Source organism: Cynara cardunculus, unplaced genomic scaffold (assembly GCF_001531365.2).
Source record: "Cynara cardunculus var. scolymus isolate 2C unplaced genomic scaffold, CcrdV1 Un_Scaffold_2790, whole genome shotgun sequence".
Classification (NCBI taxonomy): Eukaryota; Viridiplantae; Streptophyta; class Magnoliopsida; order Asterales; family Asteraceae; genus Cynara; species Cynara cardunculus.
The window spans coordinates 67,360-73,355 of record NW_020201224.1 but is presented as its reverse complement, the minus strand read 5'-3'; the positions used below and the strand labels follow the sequence as shown (position 1 = coordinate 73,355).

The 5,996-nt window shown below is 32.5% G+C and overlaps 1 long non-coding RNA gene across 1 annotated transcript; it reads right to left on the bottom strand.

Annotated features, from left to right (window-relative positions):
• Positions 1 to 3,576: 3,576 nt before the first annotated feature.
• Positions 3,577 to 4,330, bottom strand: LOC112503273. Its single transcript, XR_003067914.1, has 2 exons — positions 4,005 to 4,330; positions 3,577 to 3,917 (listed from the first exon to the last, which is right to left on the bottom strand). It is a non-coding gene; the product is annotated as an uncharacterized LOC112503273 (long non-coding RNA).
• Positions 4,331 to 5,996: the final 1,666 nt, after the last annotated feature.

Here is a 5,996-nt window from a genome sequence, read left to right as displayed (position 1 = left end):
AAAAAAAAATGAACAAAATGATAAATTATGATTGGTTGAATGAGGTTTTCACGGTTTTCATAATTACAAAAAAATGAACAAAATGATAAATTATGATCTGTTGAATGAGGTTTTCACGATTTTACAAATTAAGTGGTTTTTATTTGAACCCACCCCTATATAAATATTATATATATATATATATATATATATATGTGTGTGTGTGTGGGGGGGGGGACCGCCCTGATCGAAAATCCTGCTTTTAGCCACTCACTCCAATAAGAAATCATATATACATATAATAAAGTATTTTGACCATTTAATAAGAAATCATATATACATATAATAAATGTTTCTTTATGTTTTCAAGATTATGTTGAGATTTGGCAGTTGGGCWGAAGAGAGACTACGTTGGACAAGACTTGACGGAGGATCGTGTGATAATAGAAGTTAAGGTGAAAAGTGTAAGAAAAGATTTGGACCTTTCGTAACGTTTAGTTAGTGTTGATTTAATGTTTCAGATTAACACTAAAATAACCCATGAATTAATTAGAAGGGTATTTCCAATTGATCATCAATTAGAATTGATCCAAGGATGAAGATCTCTTCTTACTATACCCAACTCCGGCAAACTTTGGGGATTTATATAATGCTTTCGTGTTTTATCTGATATCAATGATTAGTTATCTTTTAAGTATTTAGCAAAGTGAAAACAAAATTAGTAAATTGGTTGATTTGGTTTGGCCCAGGTTTAAGGTTCTCATACAACGCCTGATTTGCAGAAATGTCTACCAATACTAGAAGAGTGCTCTGGAACGTGTTACCCAACATCAAAGACAAACACAAAAATCTATATCCAACGCAAATATCTTTTTCCAAACCGCAATCTTAAAAACATATTGCAAGTTACTCATGTAGTTTCGTTGGTTAAGACCATCTTCAATGGGATCACCCCGTTTCTTACACCAAACTTCGTGTGCTAATATGGTTAACGGTAAGAGTCAACGCTCTAACTTGGAGGACGTTTACTAAATACTTATACGGTTAAGTGCTTACTTTGTCATTTTACCTTACCGGATGAACATAACAAGAATTGAGAATCTTACCTGGAAAGAGAGCGATGACAAGAGCAGAGAATTTTACACTGTAAGTGAGGGTGACGCTTTACCCGGTTAGTGCTAAACAGATAATTTTTTGTTGCATAGATTGTCATTTTAATGAATTAGAATCGTTCCCGATAAGGTAAATAAGAGTGTTTACTCTTACTGGTAAGATTGTAGTATATCAAAATGGTATCGTCTGCAACAATTTACGACAAAAACATTTAGTAAACAGCTCGTTAGTATATAATTTTGCAAACCCAAAGAAAGACACAAAACTCAATGAAAACAACAAAACCTGGGACCGGTTGCATCATGATTGTAGGATCCCACATCGGGTAGAGAGAGAAACTAAGATTGCCTTATAAAGGCTAAATAAATCTCCTACAAAACGCAATTTAAAACCGTAAGTGAACATGTGTGGACAATTTTTCATGCTTTTGATTTCATTCATATCGTTATTAGGAATTTTCATTTCTGAAAGTACCTGCAAATGGAGTAGAAATCTAGATTGTGGAAATTATTAACAATTTCAATATTTACTCCCTCCGACCCCAAAAAGAGTGTCAACATTTCTTGTTTAGTTTATCCCAAAATAAGTGTCTGACTTCCCAATTCTACTATTATGAGATGAGGAATTCCGTTATTTCCCAGGCTACAATTGTCATTGGTTTAAATTAAAAATGTAATAATTACATATTTCTAAAAAACGTGATAATTTAAAATTGTCATTTAAAATTTTAATTTGACATGATTAGTTTAGTTATTAACCAATTTTGGTGGGACAAAAATTGCATTTTGTCTCTCTCAGTCTTATCATATCCGATTTTTTCATGTCCAACGTACCAAATGCATCTTAAAGCAACAATGCAAATTGGGACAGTGTTCAAGTCCCTAAATTAGGTAGGCACGAAATCGGGATTTGCCATAATTAAAGAAACGGTTCGAGCATCTTTCTACGATTATATTGAATAAGCAAGTGGAAAGTGAATGTAGAGCTTTATTAACGAAGATATTGTAAATGCAAGTTTACCTGTTTTGCGTTCTCATACAACCCACAACCGGCATATCCCTCGATAAGTGTCCTCAGAACGTGCTTAGGTTTGATTCATCCAATTTTCTATGAAACTACAGAAAGGATCACTAATTAGCTTGAATTACAAGTGTTTGTGCACACTACAACAAAATTGATTTTATAGGACGCCTAAAATATAAAAGTGTCCTAAAAAATACTTTATAGGAGTTAAGTTTATAGGACCAAACCAAAAAAGCGTCCATCTAATAGTGTTACAATAGGTTTATGAGACATTTTTAGACGTTTTAACAAAAAAATTAGAACATTTTTAAAACTTTGTGAATGATTTTGCATCTTGGACCCCCTGAACCATTCAGTGCCATAATTTCATGTTGAACAATTACCAAATAATTATATTTTATTTTGCATTATATCATAAGAAACTCTTAATCATTCGAACCACTTAATCATCTTGCTCAAAATCATTTAGCAACTGCTAAACACTCCTAAAAGTATCACTTATAGATTTTTTTTTTAAATTTTTCATTAAAACAAAGGATCAAAATTTTCAAAATCTTAAAAAATATTATATTCAAATCTAACAGCTTCTAAATTTTGGACATCAAAATATTGATTATATGATTAAAATATTTCATACATTTAATAAAATATTATTTCTATTTCATAAACATTTAATCTCGGTTAATTGGAATATAATAAAAATAAATTTTATCTCGGTAATCATCTTTAAGGAGTTCTCCATATCTGGAGAATTTCTTTGTCTCTCTCCCTCCCTCTATTTTAGAGAAAGGTTTTAAAGAATCTTTGGAAGCAAAAAACTTGCTCAAAATCTCTAAAATCTCTGTTTTAAAGAATGTATTGGAGATGTTTCTAAGTGGTGTTTTTATTTTATCAAGTTTCATTTTTTAAAGAAAAAAATAGAACAAAATAAACCTAAAATATGTCTAACATAAATAATCTTCTTGTTGATGAATATGTGAAGTGTTATTTGTTGTTTTAATCTAAATGCATAAACATTGTTTTATTTTCTAAATGAATTGTTAAAATGAAGCAACATTTGTTAAGAAATCAAGTGGGATTCAGAGAAAAATTAAGGAGAAAGGGAAAAAAATGCTATGATTTAACAATGTTTGGCAAAGATGCCTAGCCTTCCAGCAAGGTTAGAGATTTTCACTATTAATAAAGCAACAAGAGGAATACAAGTTTTTTTTATTTATCAAAATAGAACAAACAGTGAAAAAAAATCAGACATTCCGATTGTAGAACAGGTTCGGCATATCATTAGGACACCAGTTAATCTTGATACAAGATTTAGAATCATGTGTGATCTCAATAGTTTCTCTGTCCCAAAACTCTGAGGAATTTGTTGTATGTTTGACTCTTTCTATTGGATCACCTTTACTTCTAGGAACAAGTTCGACTTTTACGAAAGTACCTCTTTGTATGGAAAATGAAATGGTAGTGTGTGTTGACTTCCACCATGAGGTATGCCTCAATGAACTGCAGGATATATATATATAGCACTTGTATACCTCACCCTTACCCCGTATCCACTTGAAAGTTTCATCATCAGACACCTCCAAAACATCTTCATTTTCCCTACCCATTACGTCCTCGATAGTAATTACATTACTATTGTTGCCAATCATCCCTTCAACTTTTAAGCATATTAAGAATCCACTGAATTTGTTGTACCAGTTCCTTGGAAGCTCTAACATCAATCTTCTCCTTGCAAAGTCTTCTAATCGAATGTTATCAACATGGAAAGAGAGACTGATGGAGTTATCATAAATGGAATTTCCCTATCATGATGAATATTATTTTGTTTTAGTCTACATATACAAATTAATTAATACTAAAATTCAACAAGAAGACATATAGAGTCATACCTGAAGCATGGATTGTACTTTTCTCTCCATATCACCCAATATACAATTCATTGGAAGTGAGATTCTCCACAACCATTTAAGATCTGTTGGAAGATCTACAAGTTTAAGCTTTTTGCACTGATATGCTTGGAGCACAGCTATGCTTGATGGGAGATCTGGTAATTCTACAAGGTCACAGCAATATGACAGGTTGAGGACCTTGAGACTACAAAGTTGCAAGAGGCTGCAATGCAATCGTGAAAAATCATTGTGTTGTAGATTTAATACTTGTAGGTTGGATAACTCGCAAAAAACAGATGAGATGTCTCCATTTATCCAATCGCACGAGACAAGATGCAACCTTTTTAATGAAGGTGGAAAACCAGGAAACTTCATGCTTACGATGCCTGGGTGAAGATTCTTGAAGGATGTACCAAATAAATGAAGCACCTCTAAACAACAAGTTACATCAAAGAGGCCCTCTGGTGGTATCTTAAGCTTTTTACATCTGGCGATAAAAAACTTTTTCAAATGTTTTAAGTGATGGAAGTTGCCTTCAATACTCTTTAGACTTTTACAATATCCCAAATCAAGAGAAAGAAGGTTGGTACAATACTTTCCGAATGACGAGGGTACAACTTTTATTCTACTTCCGCGCAAAGAAAGCTCTACCATGTTATCCATGTTCGTTTGGATCTCCGGGAACATGCAAAGTTGAGGGCACCAAGAGAGAATTAGAGTCTCCAACTTTTTCATCCCTATGATGGGTGGAAACTTTTTAAGGTGGGTACAATAACTCATGTCCACGTAAATAAGCCTTTCATGATATCCAATTGATGGATGAACATCTGTTAAATTGACACATTTGTAGAGTTTTATTCTTTCAAGACATGGAAGTCCGTCAAAATCTGGTGTCTTGATAAGTTTTTCGGAATGACTGAGGTTGAGCACTTTCAAATTTGGCAGATGCTGTTGTATACAATTACACACAAGTCAACGATGGCAAAATACTTTTTAGTAGCATAGAGTGTTGAGAAGCTAGGATACACAAAAATAGAAAGTAACTAATACAAATTAATTATAGTATTCCAAAAACAAATTAAAATGGGGCAACATCCTCTTCTAATTTTTGCAAAATGTTCGAAAAAAACCACCTATTAAAAATACACAATTTGTTTTATATATAAACTAACACAATAAAATCAGTTTTTATTACAGCGGAATGCTTTAGTCACTACTTTATAATTCTTAAGAGCATTTATAATTATGAATAACATTTAGTTCTTTTAGGAAACTTAAAACTAAATTAGATTTAAAATAGAAGACAAATATCATTGCTTAGTGATTAAAAGCTTATATAAAGTTGCCTAAGGACACCGATATTCAACCACATCAACTTTCTAAACCTTTCATACAAGTAAATAGACTATATTATGTAAATTAGTTATATTTATAATTTATCATCCACTTTGCTTAATTAGATTAACAATAAGAATTACCTTATAACCCTCCCAAAGTTGCTTTAGCGAGCTCTCTTCCAACCCTAGATAAAATAGGTTCGTTGATTGAAAATTTCCTGGCAATGAAGTTGCTGGATAATGAAAGCAAGAAATCCACCGAAGTTCCTTCATGTTTGCAACAGCACAAGGAAAATTAAGAAAAGCCGCCTTCTTTTCCTCCCTTTGCTTACGCACAAACACAGTTCTTATTGCTTCAATCCTGTCATTTTTCTGTAATAGAGAAACAAAATGTTGTTAGGGTTGATTTAGGGTATATCTTTATGGATATACGTATATCATTCATGGCATATATAATTTATATAGGAGGCTAGCTTAAACATTACAGTCGGCGTAGCACATATTGTTAAAACATCCTCCGACTTCCAAACCCTGCTGTGTTTTTCTGGATTTCGGGGGTTTTTTCCTCGAACGATGTAGTGTCCCATTTCTTGTATCAGATCATGCATATCAAACCATCCTTCTTTTGTCATAGTTATGAGAGCCTTTTGTATCA